This window comes from Cherax quadricarinatus, chromosome 16, assembly GCF_038502225.1.
Source record: "Cherax quadricarinatus isolate ZL_2023a chromosome 16, ASM3850222v1, whole genome shotgun sequence".
Taxonomy (NCBI): Eukaryota; Metazoa; Arthropoda; class Malacostraca; order Decapoda; family Parastacidae; genus Cherax; species Cherax quadricarinatus.
The window spans coordinates 28,383,939-28,399,899 of NC_091307.1; the positions used below are offsets into that span (position 1 = coordinate 28,383,939).

General features: G+C 41.9%; 1 protein-coding gene across 1 annotated transcript in view; it reads left to right on the forward strand.

Annotated features, from left to right (window-relative positions):
• The first annotated feature begins 410 nt into the window (after positions 1–410).
• Positions 411–15,961, forward strand: part of LOC128688914 (uncharacterized) — a 659,540-nt gene continuing 643,989 nt past the window's right edge. The window contains exon 1 of the mRNA XM_070085536.1: positions 411–771. The gene's annotated coding sequence lies outside the window, so the exon portion shown is untranslated. The remainder of the gene's footprint in view (positions 772–15,961) is intronic.

Here is a 15,961-nt window from a genome sequence, read left to right on the forward strand (position 1 = left end):
TCACCTCTTACATCAACAAAGTATCCCAATTGAAATAAGCCACACTGTCTTAAGCTTCCCTGGGTTGCTAACCATCCGGGTTAATAATAGGAATAAAGTCTTCAAATTGTGAGATATTAAAGGGGAGTTTTTGCTTACAAATTATTCTTTTAATTGTTTTGCATTATATTTTTTCTCAATTGATGTTAAATTACTTTCCATAATAGAGTAATATGGTCAGTGTCTCCAGCCATGCAGTTTAATAAAAAAAATCAATTATTAATTGAGTAAAAACTAGAGGAGTATAGAGAAAGCTGTCTGCACCCCTGGGGGAAGTGCGTTCTGCTCGCTGATTGGTGAACGCCAGGAACGTTGGTCGGTCCATAGAGACGCTCGCGTCTGGTTGTATTTACCTCCAGTACGCACGTGAGAGTGCTAGGAAGTGGGAGGAATGTTTCACTTCCCCAGTATTACGCCTTCCACTGCACCACTGTATATTGCTTAAGTTAATGAATTGACACACACCGATCTAATTAGTTTCGTGTCATTGTGAAGTGTTGACTGAATGTTAACAGAAAATATGTTAAGCTACTGATTGTATACATTTAAAAAGAGATTTACCGTATTTATTCTGATACTAAACTAGGGAAATTAACCAGTTACGGTAAAAGCGATTGTATAGGACAAAACATTGTTTTTTGCCCAGTGTTTGTTATTAGTGACAGTTCCGAAGAGGATATGATCGCCTGACATCAGTCTGGATTAGCATCACTCACCGGCCCACTTTCTAAGGTAAGTTTGTGAACCATTAAATTGTGTTGAATTAAGGTACAAAAATAAGAAGACCAAGTGAAGCCAAGAAGCAGGCGAAAGCAGAACTTCGTATTATTATCTCCGAAGAGATAATATCCTAGGAGGCCCAGGAAAGGCAAAAAAACAAGTGACTTATTTCCAGTGGCTTCGTTAGGTTGTCCTGGATTAATTCTATATTATTAACAACAATATATGCTTCTTGCATTCATTTTCCTATTAGATTGACTGTACAGATCTGCATTTACATATATATATATATATATATATATATATATATATATATATATATATATATATATATATGTCGTGCCGAATATGTAAAACTGGTCAATTAGCAAGAACTCATTTAAAATTAAGTCCTTTCTAAAAATTTCTCTTATACGTTTAAAGATATATTTTTTTCATTAATGTTAAGGCAAAATTTTTTAAATTTGCACCAAAAGAATCTTAGAAAACTTACCTAACCTTATTCTAACGAGAACAATTTATTTTAGCCTAACCCAACTAAATATATTTTAGATTTGTTTACAATAATTTAATACTAAACAAACACAGTGAAATATATTTTCTTCGTTAGGTTCTGAATGATTTTGGCGAAATTATTGCATACACAAATTTTCACTTGTCCTATATTGAGCGTTGCTATTTAAGCCAAGATGGCAAGTTCTGCCTATTCGGCACGACATATATATATATATATATATATATATATATATATATATATATATATATATATATATATATATATATATATATATATATATATATATATATATATATATATATATATATATGAAACATTTGTTGATGTCCTTAATAAAGCTAAACTCAGAAGAGTAACAGTTTATCTTAAGCCAGGGTAGTCAGGGCTTATCATAACACAGGACAGTCAGTATTTATCTTAGCCCAAGATAGTGATAGTCGGAGTATTCGTTGGGGACCATACCGTAGGTTCTCAGATGCAATCCAAAATAGTCCACTAGCTCCTGGGCATCTACTGCTAGGTCAGCAGAGGCAGCAGGTGGAGAGACTTGCCCCTATGTCCAGCCTTGCCCACCAGGACTGACCCTAGGTCCTTTCAGTTGCAAGATGAGCGCTCTTCCACAAGGTTGTGAGGCAGGTACTTCCTACCATCCATCTTATCAGATCGTATATAAACATCTTCATAGTCCGCCACTAATTAACGTCCTCATCTACATAACCTCAAACCTCATGTACAAATATATTGTATGGAAAATACTGGAAGTTTATAATAAATTATTATTATTATTATTATTATTATTATTATTATTATTATTATTTATCTTGTTGGGTGAGACACATATGCAACAGTTAGGTATCTTTATTTCGAAACAACCTGTCGGTATTTTATACCATTTTAATGTTCACATTATTTCTCTTGTTTCCAAATGTGTAGTTTTTAGTTCCGTATCATCTAAATTAACTGAAACAGTAGGTTAGTTTCCCTGGGGTCATGCTGGTGTGAGCAAGGTCAGGGGTCATGCTGGTGTGAGCAAGGTCAGGGGTCATGCTGGTGTGAGCAAGGTCAGGGGTCATGCTGGTGTGAGCAAGGTCAGGGGTCATGCTGGTGTGAGCAAGGTCAGGGGTCATGCTGGTGTGAGCAAGGTCAGGGGTCATGCTGGTGTGAGCAAGGTCAGGGGTCATGCTGGTGTGAGCAAGGTCAGGGGTCATGCTGGTGTGAGCAAGGTCAGGGGTCATGCTGGTGTGAGCAAGGTCAGGGGTCATGCTGGTGTGAGCAAGGTAAAAAATCATGCTGGTGTGAGCACGGTCAGGGATCATGCTGGTGTGAGCACGGTCAAGGATCATGCTGGTGTGAGCACGGTCAGGGATCATGCTGGTGTGAGCACGGTCAAGGATCATGCTGGTGTGAGCACGGTCAAGGGTCGGGGCCCGGTCAGGCAAGCTGGTGTGGGGAACGGCCCGGTCCGGGTGGGTGAGAAGGTCAGGGTCAAAGGGGGGTGAGAAGGTCAGGGGGGCATGCCTGGGGGAGGGAATTAGGGGTCAGCAGGGGGCAAGGCCCGGGGGTCATGCAGAAAGGGCAGGGGGCATGCTGGTGGGGTACTTAGGGGCTGCTGGTGTGAGCACAGGGGTCCTGGTTTTGGAGCAACAGGGCCCTGTTTGGAGACGGGGCAGGGGTCATCTGGTGGAGGGCTCCGGGGGCATGCGGGAGACGGTCAGGGGGCATGCTGGTGTGGGGGGCCCCGGAGTCATCGGTGTAGCAAGGCCCGGGGTCATGCTGGTGGAGCAAGGAGGTCAGCTGGTGAGGTCAGGGTCTGCTGGGGAAAAAGGTCAGGGGCAGCGGTTGGGAAAGGGCAGGGGGCTGCTGGTGTGAGCAAGGTCAGGGTCATGCGGGGGGAAGGTCAGGGTCATCGTGAGGTCAGGGTCATGCTGTGTGAGAAAGTCAGGCCGCGTGGTGGAGAAGGTCAGGGGCAGGGGGGAAAGGGCAGGGGTCATGCGGTGGGAGCAAGTCAGGTCATGCCAGGGAAAGGGCAGGGGGCATGCGGAGCAAGGTCAGGGGGCTGCTGGGGGGAAAGGCCGGGTCATGCGGGGAGGTAGGGTCATGCTGGGTGGGAAGGTCAGGGTCAGCTGGTGTGGAGAAGGTAGGGGCAGCGGGGGGAGAAGGTCAGGGGGCCCAGCGGTGGGGGGAAGGTCAGGGTCATGCTTTTGGAAAGGCAGAGCTGCTGGGGAGCAAGGGGGGGCAGCCGGAGCAAGGCAGGGCAGCTGGGTGAGAAGGCGGGGTCATGCTTTGAGCAAGGCGGGTCATGCGGGGGAGCAAGGTCAGGGGGCCTGGTTCACTTTAAGACTGTTTAATTTTGGGGAAAATTTTTAAAAATATTTTTCTAATTATATAACCAATTTCTACTACTACATTACTTTCTCTACTCCTTTCTATTATTTTCTACCACTACATTTTATTTAAACTATATTACTAATACCGAATAAAATTTTTTTGTTTTTATTTCTATTAATTATATTTTTTTCTAACGATTTTTTTAATATTGGAAAAATTTTTTATCTCATAATTTTTTAAAGTAAAAAAAAAACCAAAATTTTAACCCTTTTTACCAAAAGTTTTAAAAGAAAAATTTTACAGAAAACCAAATAACCCTTTGTTTTAATTTTGAATTTTGGGGGAGAGGGGGAGGAAATTAAACAGGTTTTAGCCCCACCAACCCCGTAAAAACAATTCCTAACCACCCTTTACTTTTTCTACTGAACACTTGGGGTCCCTTAAAAAGGTTTTTTTAATTAGAGAATATATACATGCAGGTGAATATCTCTATGATAACAAGATGACCCGTTCAAAAATTTTAAAATTGGAAAGTATGTAATCAAATATTCATTAAAAGGGATTAATATCAATGAGTTTCATTCCCGTATTTACACTTTAAATTTTTCCACAAACAGGACCTTTTAACCCCGCAAACCTGCATTAGGAAAACAAACTTTGAGAGGGCTTATCAGATAAATGTTAGATAAAAATATAAAATTTGGTTTTTTGCATCATTGTTAAATTTTGGTCTAAGGGTCAATGCCCATTTTTCTCCAAATTAGGCTCAAAAGGCAAATTTTGAAAATTCCTTGGCTAGGCAGTTTTTTTGTTTTTTTTTGATAAAATAATTTTTTGGGTAAAAATTATTTTTTGTAAAATATATATATATATATTATATATATATATATATATATATATATATATATATTAAAATTTTATATATAATTCCAATATAAAACTTTTAAATTTTTGGTTAAATAGAATTTTTTGAATCAGGAAAAAAATTTATTATTAATAATTTCAAAAAAATTCGGTTTAAAAATAATAAAAAACCTATTTTTTTTTTTTTATTATTAAATTATTGGTAAATTATCTAAAATACATTTAATTAAAAAAACTAAATGAAAATGGCCCCCCCTTTTTTAAAAAAAATTAAATTTTTTTTTCTTAAAAAATTTTTTTTTAAAAAAATTTTAAATTTTTAATTTAAAAAATTAAAAATTCCCCTTTAAACAAAAGAGAAATTTTAAAAATTATTTTAATTTTTAAAATTTAATTCTTAAAGCAAAAAACCAGTTTTTTTTTAAAAACTAAAGACAAAACAAAAAACACAACACCCAACAAAAAACCACCCAACATTTCCCACACACCACAACAATTATATCCCAAAAAGGAAGTTGGTTTTATTTTTTTAATTTTAATTTAAAATTTGAATATTTTAAAAATAATAATAAATAATAATAATAATAATAATAATAATAAAACATTAAAAAAAAGGGAAAGGAAAAATTAAAAATATGGAAAAATTTAATTTATTTATCCTTTTAATTAAAAAAAATTTTATTTTTAAATTAAATTTTCTCTCACCGAAAAAATTTTTTTTTTTTGTTTGCTCTCTCTCTCTCTCTCTCTCTCGATCTCTCACACACACACATCAACCTCAACTAGGTGAGTACACACATAAAAAAAAAAAAAAAAACACCACCACCAGACCAAGTGTCTATCGACAAGTGCCTTTGACAACTGGTAACTAACACACACACACACATGTCGTGCCGAATATGTAAAACTGGTCAATTAGCAAGAACTCATTTGAAATTAAGTCCTGATCGACACCATGCCTAACCCTTCTAGGGTAGGGTAGGTGCCTGAGCCCGAGCTTTAGCTCATAAGACTGTCATTCCCATTTGCTCCCTTGGGGCGGGGATGGCAGACCAGAGAGGCCTACCTTGTTGCTAGGCCTGGGGACAGTTGGTCCCAAAGATGAGGAGGTACTTGTGCCTCCTCCCATGGGAGACTTAGGTCTCAGACACTCCCTAAAGAGGGAGCCAAGGCCGGGCCACCACTTGGAAAAGGCCCGGGCCGGGAGAATACCGGCTAATCTTTAACTAACTAAATTAAGTCCTTTCACAAATTTTCTCTTATACGTTCAAAGATATATTTTTTTCATTAATGTTAATGTAAAAAAATTTAATTTTGCAACAAAAGAATCTTAGAAAACTTACCTAATCTTATGATAACAAGCGTAATTTATTTTAGCCTAATCCAACTAGATATATTTTAAATACGTTTACAATAATTTAATACTAAACAAACACAACGAAATATATTTTCTCCGTTAGGTTCAGAATGATTTTGGCGAAATTATTGCATGCACAAATTTTCACTTGTCCTATATGGCAAGATGAGCGTTGCTATTTGAGCCAAGATCGCAAGTTCTGCCTATTCGGCGGTTGGAGGCAGTGGAGATGTCCTGTCTAAGAGCAATGTGCGGTGTAAATATTATGCAGAAAGTTCGTAGTGTGGAAATTAGGAGGTGTGGAGTTAATAAAAGTATTAGTCAGAGGGCTGAAGAGGGGTTGTTGAGGTGGTTTGGTCATTTAGAGAGAATGGATCAAAGAATGACACGGAGAGCATTTAAATCTGTAGGAGAAGGAAGGCGGGATAGGGGTCGTCCTCGAAAAGGTAAGGGAGGTTTTGTGGGCGAGGGGCTTTGACTTATAGCAGGCGTGCATGAGCGTGTTAGATAGGAGTGAATGGAGACGAATGGTATTTGGGACCTGACGATCTGTTGGAGTGTGAGCAGGGTAATATTTAGTTAAGGGATTCAGGGAAACCGGTTATTTTTATATAGCCGGACTTGAGTCCAGGAAATGGGAAGTACAATGCCTGCACTCTAAAGGAGGGGTTCGGGATATTGGCAGTTTGGAGGGATATGTTGTGTATCTTTATACGCATATGCTTCTAAACTGTTGTGTTCTGAGCACCTCTGCAAAAACAGTGATTATGTGTGAGTGTGGTGAAAGTGTTGAAAGATGAAAGTATTTTCTTTTTGGGGATTTTCTTTCTTTTTTTTGGGTCACCTGCCTCGGTGGGAGACGGCCGACGTGTTGATATATATATATATATATATATATATATATATATATATATATATATATATATATATATATATATATATATATATATGCAAAACAACCACTGTGAAAGAATAGAGAAGTTCCAAGCGATTTCGTGACTACTCACATTATCAAGGAACAATGAAAGTAAAGCATCAAAGGAAGGTATATAAAGGGGTAGCCCACACCTCACTATCAGATCCCACAACAACGAAACACCTGACGCAAGACAGCAGGCCCGCCGGCAGAACTAGACAGGTCCTTCGTACAACCCACCAACAAACTATTCTACTCAAGAAATAAGAAATTTAAAAAATTATTATTTGTCCAATGTATTATTAAATTCTTCCAAATTCTATTAATTATAAATGGATCTAATTTATATAAACCAAAGGAAATATTCATATTATTGTCAAAACTGCTTTTTATGAAACAAGATTCAATTATATTCCTGTCGACCATGGACTTGCTTGAGATTTTTACCAGTTTGACCGTAATAAACTTTATCGCAAATTTTACAAGGAATCTTATAGACACATCCATCAGCATTTTGGCGGGAATTCTTTATCAATTTTTTTTTTTTTTTTTTTTTTTTAAATGTATCAAGGCTGTATAGTCCTTGTGGCTTAGCGCTTCTTTTTGATTATAATAATAATGATATAATACTGTATCAAGGTTTTTGAATACAACTTTAATATTAAAAGTCTTAAGAAGAGAAGGCATATCAACCAAGTTTTCATGGTTACCTGGAGGTTACCTGGAGGTTATTCCGGGGATCAACGCCCCCGCGGCCCGGTCCATGACCAGGCCTCCCGATGGATCAGGGCCTGATCAACTAGGCTATTACTGCTGGCCGCACGCAGTCCAACGTACGAGCCACAGCCCGGCTGATCCGGCACTGACTTTAGGTATCTGTCCAGCTCTCTCTTGAAGGCAGCCAGGGGTTTATTGGCAATTCCCCTAATGCTTGATGGGAGGCTGTTGAACAGTTTTGGGCCCCGGACACTTATGGTGTTTTCTCTTAGTGTACCAATGGCGCCCCTACTTTTTATTGGGGGCATTTTGCATCGCCTGCCCAGTCCTTTACTTTCGTAGGGAGTGATTTCTGTGTGCAGATTTGGGACCATTCCTTCCAAGATTTTCCAAGTGTAGATTATGATATATCTCTCCCTCCTGCGTTCCAACGAGTACAAGTCAAGTGCTTCCAAGCGTTCCCAGTAGTTAAGGTGCTTGACAGAACTTATACGTGCAGTAAAGGATCTCTGTACACTCTCTAGATCTGCGATTTCACCTGCTTTGAATGGAGATGTTAATGTACAGCAGTATTCCAGCCTAGAGAGAACAAGTGATTTGAAAAGGATCATCATGGGCTTGGCATCTCTCGTTTTGAAAGTTCTCATTATCCATCCTATCATTTTCTTTGCACGTGCGATCGTGGCACTGTTTTGATCCTTGAAAGTGAGATCCTCAGACATTACTACTCCCAGGTCCCTTACATTATTTTTCCGCTCTAATGTATGGCCGGAGTCAGTAGTATACTCTGTTCTAGTTATCTCCTCCAGTTTTCCATAACGGAGTAGTTGGAATTTGTCCTCAATGAACATCATATTGTTTACCGTTGCCCACTGGAAAACTTTGTTTATATCTTCTTGGAGGTTAACCGCGTCCTCAGCAGATGACAGCCTCATGCAGATCCTAGTATCATCCGCAAAGGATGATACGGTGCTGTGGTGTATATCTCTCTTTATGTCTGTTATGAGGATAAGGAATAAGATGGGGGCGAGTACTGTGCCTTGTGGAACAGAGCTCTTCACTATGGCAGCCTCCGATTTAACTCTGTTGACCACTACTCTTTGTGTTCGATTTGTTAGGAAGTTGAAGATCCAAGATTTTGGGAATCCAGGTGATTTGCAATCCTGCTTCTTAGCACTCTTTCAAAGATTTTTATGATGTGGGATGTCAGAGCTATTGGTCTATAGTTCTTAGCTAATGCTTTGCTGCCACCTTTATGGAGTGGGGCTATATCCGTTGTTTTAAGTGACTGTGGAATTTCACCCATGTCCAAGCTCCTCCTCCATAGTGTACTTAGGGCACGCGAGAGGGGTTTCTTGCAGTTCTTAATGAAAACAGAGTTCCACGAGTCTGGGCCCGGGGCTGAGTGCATAGGCATGTTGTCAATGGCTTTTTCGAAATCTATCGGAGTTAGGGTAATGTCGGAAATCTGGCATACATTTATGGAGTTTTGAGGCTCATTCATGAAGAAATCATTTGGGTCGTCGATCCTCAGACCGATTAGTGGTTCACTAAACACAGAGTCGTACTGGGATTTCAATATTTCACTCATTTCCTTGTTGTCGTCTGTGTAAGTCCCATCCTGTCTGAGTAATGGTTGTCCCTTTTTGGATTGTAAAAAGTATTTCTAGCAACTTTAAAAAAATTATCAATTACATTTCTTGGGTTTTTCAAATCATTACCTATTTCATAAATTTTGGTTGATATGCCTTCTCTTCTTAAGGCTTTTAATATTAAAGTTGTATTCAAAAATCTTGATACAGTTAAAAAAAACTTTTGATAAAGAATTCCCCCCAAAATGCTGATGGATGTGTCTATAAGATTCCTTGTAAAATTTCATTGTTCCTTGATAATGTGAGTAGTCACGAAAGCGCTTGGAACTTCTCTATTCTTTCACAGTGGTTGTTTTGTATATTCTGAGATCACCTATTTACTGTGATCTTATTGTATATATATATATATATATATATATATATATATATATATATATATATATATATATATATATATATATATATATATATATATGACTGGAAGATCAGTCACGGGGGCTGGAAATCTTTATATATACACACATACATTCATTGAGTTGTGTATATCTGTATATTTACTGACGTGTATATAGCTGCATATTCATTGAGGTGTATGTATCAGTATATTTCTTGAGGTGTACATTTTGTATATTCACTGATTTGTATATATCGGTATAATCACTGAAGAATGCCCCTACACTAGTTGCCATATTGTCAATGGTTCAAGTCGAACCGAAATGTCGTTACTTTCAATCGTGTTAGGTGCGGGTTATGTTAAAAATTTTATTTTCCCTTGTGCTAAGTGCGGGTTATGTTAAAAATGTCCTTACTTTCCCCCTTTTTTTTCTTTGTACTAGGTACGGGTTATGTTAAAAATATTATAAAATTCCGGCACGTTGATAATTAAGGCACATGTACAACAGCTGGGTATCTTTACTCATTAAACGTTTCGCCAACGTTGTAGGCCTCTTCAGTCAAATGCAGAGGCAGTAGGTACAGTAGTGAAATGAAAATGATGTAATCAGTCCATCAACATTGGAGAAATAGTATTTGAGGTGGTCAGTCCCTTAGCCTGGAGAAGAGAGTTGCTCCATGATGGGGGTCTGGAACATTATTGTTCCATATCCATCTGTTACACATGTTTTAATGATCAAGTACACCTTAGTTGTGTATATTCACTCAGGTTTAAAGATCTGCATATGCACTAAGGTACATATCTGTATATTCACTGAGACGTATGTATTTTTATAATCACTGAGTTATAAACACACACACACACACACACACACACACACACACACACACACACACACACACACACACACACACACACACACAGGGGTGTACATACCCTATTTTATTGATTGATGGTTTTATTAACCTCGGCGGGTTACCAACTCACTACTAAAGCCAAACAATGTGGCTGTGTTCCTTTTGGATCTTTCCCCAGGATGCGACCTACAACAGGATACTAACGCCTAGGTATCTATGTACTGCCATGTGATGAGAGAGGGGCAGTGCTGAGACTTGGCCGGTCTTGACTCGCACGGAAGGTTGAACCCGGGTTGTTTTCGGTAAGGTATGGAATAAAATGCTGACAGATATGAAATAATACACCTGCTTTTTCTCACTGAAATACACTTGTCTTACTTCACGGTGTTTTCTTAACTGCCAGCCGAAGGCTCCACAGTTTTCATGGACACCGTCATGAAAAAGAATGTGTGAACGTAAAAAATGAAAGTGAAGGAGGTTTAATGAGGGTTTAGAGAGGACAAGGCCGCGGAACACGCTGGTTCCCTGGGCTGGGGAAACCTGATCCCGTTCAGCGATACGTTAGAGCCTGGGAATTCAAACAAATACAATGCCCTGCCCTGGTGTACCCACAGCCCCAGCTCACTGTGGGTATCGCTTTCCAATCGTGTGATGGGAGTCAACAAGCGTTTTTTGCTGTTCGTTGACTAACTGGAGCGTCGGCAAGCAGGCTGCATGACAGCTGTGTACTCACTTATATATGGTTGCAGGCGTCGAGTCTCAGCTCCTGGCCCTGTGTGCACTCACCTAATTGTACTCATTTAATTGTGGTTGTAGGGGTCGATTCATAGCTCCTGGCCCCGCCTCTTCACTGGTCGCCACTAGGTACTCTCTCTCTCCCTGCTCCTTGAGGTTTACCATGCCTTCTTTAAAGCCTCCATTACCTCACTTTCCAGACTGTTTCGCTTCCTGACAACTCTGTGACTGAAGAAATAATTCCTAACATCCCTGTGACTCATCTGAGTCTTCAACTTCCATTTGTGACCCCTTATTGCTCTGTACCATCTCTGGAACATTGTGTGTGTGTGTGTGTGTGTGTGTGTGTGTGTGTGTGTGTGTGTGTGTGTGTGTGTGTGTGTGTGTGTGTGTGCGTGGTGTGGTGTGGTGTGGTGCCGTCTAGCGAGGTGTAGTGCGCCGTGATCTATGGCAGGGTGTTGTACCACCCTTCTCACCGCTCCGCCCACCACCACCACAACCTTCCACCTCTACCTCCACCTCTACTACGATCACTACCAACTACAGCAACAACTACCACTGCCAGCATCCACCACCTCCACCACCACCTTCCCACATCTTCTACGACCACCACGAACTACAGCAACCACTACCACCACTCAAATCCGTTATCATGAACACCATTACCATTACAACTATTTCTTTCTCAGCCACCACCACTACCACAGCTTACTTTGCTCTACAACTACTACTGCTTTTACCACTATCACAGATACCACCACCATCAACACAACCCCACCCCCACCACCACTCCCACCTCCACCACCCCCACCAACACAACCCCACCCCCACCACCACTCCCACCTCCACCACCACCACCCCCACCACCACCACCACCACCCCCACCACCACCACCACCACCACCACCACTCCCACCACCACCACCACCACTCCCACCACCACTCACACCAACACCCCCCACCCCCACCCCCACCCCCACCACCCCCACCACCACCCCCACCACCACCACCCCCCCCACCACCACCACCACCCCCACCACCACCACCACCACCACCACCATCACCACCACCCCCCAACACCACCCCCCAACACCACCCACCAACACCACCCACCAACACCACCCCCCAACATCCCCACCAACATCCCCACCACCACCCCCCAACACCACCACCAACATCCCCACCATCACCCCCAACACCACCACCAACATCCCCACCACCAACATCCCCACCACCAACACCACCATCAACACCACCACTAACATCCCCACCACCAACATCCCCACCACCAACACCACCATCAACACCACCACCACCACAACAGTGCCACGATCGCACGTGCAAAGAAAATGATAGGATGGATAATGAGAACGTTCAAAACGAGAGATGCCAAGCCCATGATGATCCTTTTCAAATCACTTGTTCTGTCTAGACTGGAATACTGCTGTACATTAACATCTCCATTCAAAGCAGGTGAAATTGCAGATCTAGAGAGTGTACAGAGATCCTTTACTGCACGTATAAGTTCTGTCAAGCACCTTAACTAATGAGAACGCTTGGAAGCACTTGACTTGTACTCGTTGGAACGCAGGAGGGAGAGATAAATCATAATCTACACTTGGAAAATCTTGGAAAGAATGGTCCCAAATCTGCACACAGAAATCACTCCCTACGAAAGTAAAAGACTGGGCAGGCGATGCAAAATGCCCCCAATAAAAAGTAGGGGCGCCATTGGTACACTAAGGGAAAACACCATAAGTGTCCGGGGCCCAAGACTGTTCAACAGCCTCCCATCTAGCATTAGGGAATTGCCAATAAACCCCTGGCTGCCTTCAAGAGAGAGCTGGACAGATACCTAAAGTCAGTGCCTGATCAGCCGGGCTGTGGCTCGTACGTTGGACTGCGTGCGGCCAGCAGCAACAGCCTAGTTGATCAGGCCCTGATCCATCGGAAGGCCTGGTCATGGACCGGGCTGCGGGGGCGTTGATCCCCGGAATAACCTCCAGGTAACCACCACACCCACCCCCACCAACACCACTCCCACCACCACTACCACCAACACCACCCACCACCTCTCCATCCCTAAACCACCCCCACCACCCCCACCTTTACTACCCATCCACCCACAGCCCCACCACCCCTCCTCCTTCCACCACCCCATCCATCACCACCCCCACCACCCTTATCATCACCAACAACAACAACTGTTAACATTACTTCCACACTTACTATTACCACCAGCATTACCACTACCAACATGCCCATGTACTCAGCCCCAGGCCTAGGACTCGTGGAACACTTTGTTCATAAAGACCTTCAAGAAACCACTCTCACGCAGGTGAGCTTTCACAGTCACTGAAAACAACAGATATAGCCCCATTCATAAAGCTGGCAGCAAATCAATAGCTAAGAACTATAGAGCAATAGCTTTAAGGTCCCACATCATAAAAATCTTTGAAAGAGTTTTAAGAAGCAGGATTACAAACCTCTTGGATTACCAACAATTGCACAAACCAGGGCAACATGGGCTCAGAGCAGGTCGCTCCTGCCTCTCGCAACTGCTGGATCGCTATGATATGGTCTTGGATGCTCTGTAAAACAAAGCTTAGCTCTTCTTTTTGATTATAATAATAATAATCTGTAAAACAAACAGAATGCAGATGTAGTATACACAGATTTTGCAAAAGCCTTCGACAAGTGCGATCATAGTGTAATAGCACACAAAATGCATACTAAAGGAATAACTGGCAAAGTGGGCAAATGGATCTTCAACTTTCTCACCAGTCGAACACAAAGAGCAGTGGTAAACAGAGTTAAATCGGAAGCTGCCATAGTGAAGAGCTCAGTTCCACAAGGCACAGTACTCGCTCCTATCCTGTTCCTCCTGGAGGTTACCTGGTTACCTGGAGGTTACGTGGAGGTTATTCCGGGGATCAACGCCCCCGCGGCCCGGTCCATGACCAGGCTTCCCGATGGATCAGAGCCTGATCAACTAGGCTGTTACTGCTGGCCGCACGCAGTCCAACGTACGAGCCACAGCCTGGCTGATCCGGCACTGACTTAAGGTATCTGTCCAGCTCTCTCTTGAAGGCAGCCAGGGGTTTATTGGCAATTACCCTAATGCTTGATGGGAGGCTGTTGAACAGTCTTGGGCCCCAGACACTTATGGTGTTTTCCCTTAGTGTACCAATGGCGCCCCTACTTTTAATTGGGGGCATTTTGCATCGCCTGCCCAGTCTTTTATTTTCGTAAGGAATGATTTCTGTGTGCAGATTTGGGACCATTCCTTAGAAGATTTTCCAAGTATAGATTATGATATATCTCTCCCTCCTGCTTTCCAACGAGTACAAGTCAAGTGCTTCCAAGCATTCCCAGTAGTTAAGGTGCTTGACAGAACTTATACGTGCAGTAAAGGATCTCTGTACACTCTCTAGATCTGCGATTTCACCTGCTTTCAATGGAGATGTTAATGTACAGCAGTATTCCAGCCTAGAGAGAACAAGTGATTTGAAAAGGATCATCATTGGCTTGGCTTCTCAGACATAGATAGAGATGTAAACCATAGCACCGTATTATTCTTTGCAGACGATGCTAGGATCTTCACGAGAGTCATCCAGTGACGACACTACAGATCTCCAAGAAGATATACTCCAAGTTTTCCAATGAGCAACGGAGAACAATACGATGTTCATTGAAGACAAATTCCAACTACTCTGTTATGGAAAACTGGAGAAAATAATAGCTAGGACTGAGTATACTACAAACTATAATCACACAATAAAGCAGAAAAGTAATGTGAAGGACCTGGGAGTGATAATGTCTGAGGATCTCACCCTCAAGGATCATAACAGTACCACTATCTTATCCGCGAGTAAAATGATAGGATGGATAATGAGAACATTCGAGACAAGAGATGCTAAGCCAATGATGATCCTTTTTAAATCACTTATTCTCTCTAGGCTGGAATACTACTGTACATTAACATCCCCATTCATGGCAGGTGAAATTGCAGAACTAGAGAATGTACAGAGAACCTTTACTGCACGCATAAGTTCCTTCATACACCTTAATTACTGGGAGAACCTGGAAGCACTTGGCTTGTACTGAATGGAGCGCAGGCGAGAGAGATACAGCATAATCTATATCTGGAAAATCCTAGAGGGACTCGTCCCTCTAGGATTTTCCAGATTGGGCCCTGGTTGATCAGGCCCTGATGCACCTAGAACCTGGTCTTGGACCAGGCTGCAGGGGCGTAGATCCTCGGAATGCCCTCCAGGTAGATTCTTGGTAGACCGCCAGAGTACCGGTGGCGATGGTGTTTATAAAGAGCAGTGAAGGCTCTGATATACATTATACACTGCCAGAATACCCAGGACAGAAAATGTAACACATTACAAATTCCTGAATGTTAAACTGTGCATGGTAGGTAGCGAGAGGTAACTGTGTCGCGAGCGAGATATAGCAGTGTAACCAGGGAGAAGTAACAGTGTGGCCATGGGGACGTAGCAGTGTAGTCAGGGAGACATAACAGTATAACCAGGGAGACGTAACAGTATAACCAGGGAGACGTAGCAGTGTAGCCAGGGAGACGTAGCAGTGTAGCTTCTAGAGGAGTCTAATGCAATGTTTGCAGTCTTCACAGAGACTCACACAAAAGATCACTTTGACAGTGAAATATGGGTAAGTGGTTACAACCTTTTAAGATGCAACAGAATGAACAGGCAACAAGGGGGGGGGGGGTTGGCCTGTATGTCAGAGAGTCCCTCATCTGCACGGAGTTGCTGAACACCACAAATGAGGTAGTTGAAGTTCTATCAATAAAGATCGAGAACTGAAACCTAGTCATTGTGGTTGTATATGAGCCACCAGATGCAACCTCACAACAGTTAAAGGAACAGCTACTGAAAATTAATTACTGTCTGGAAA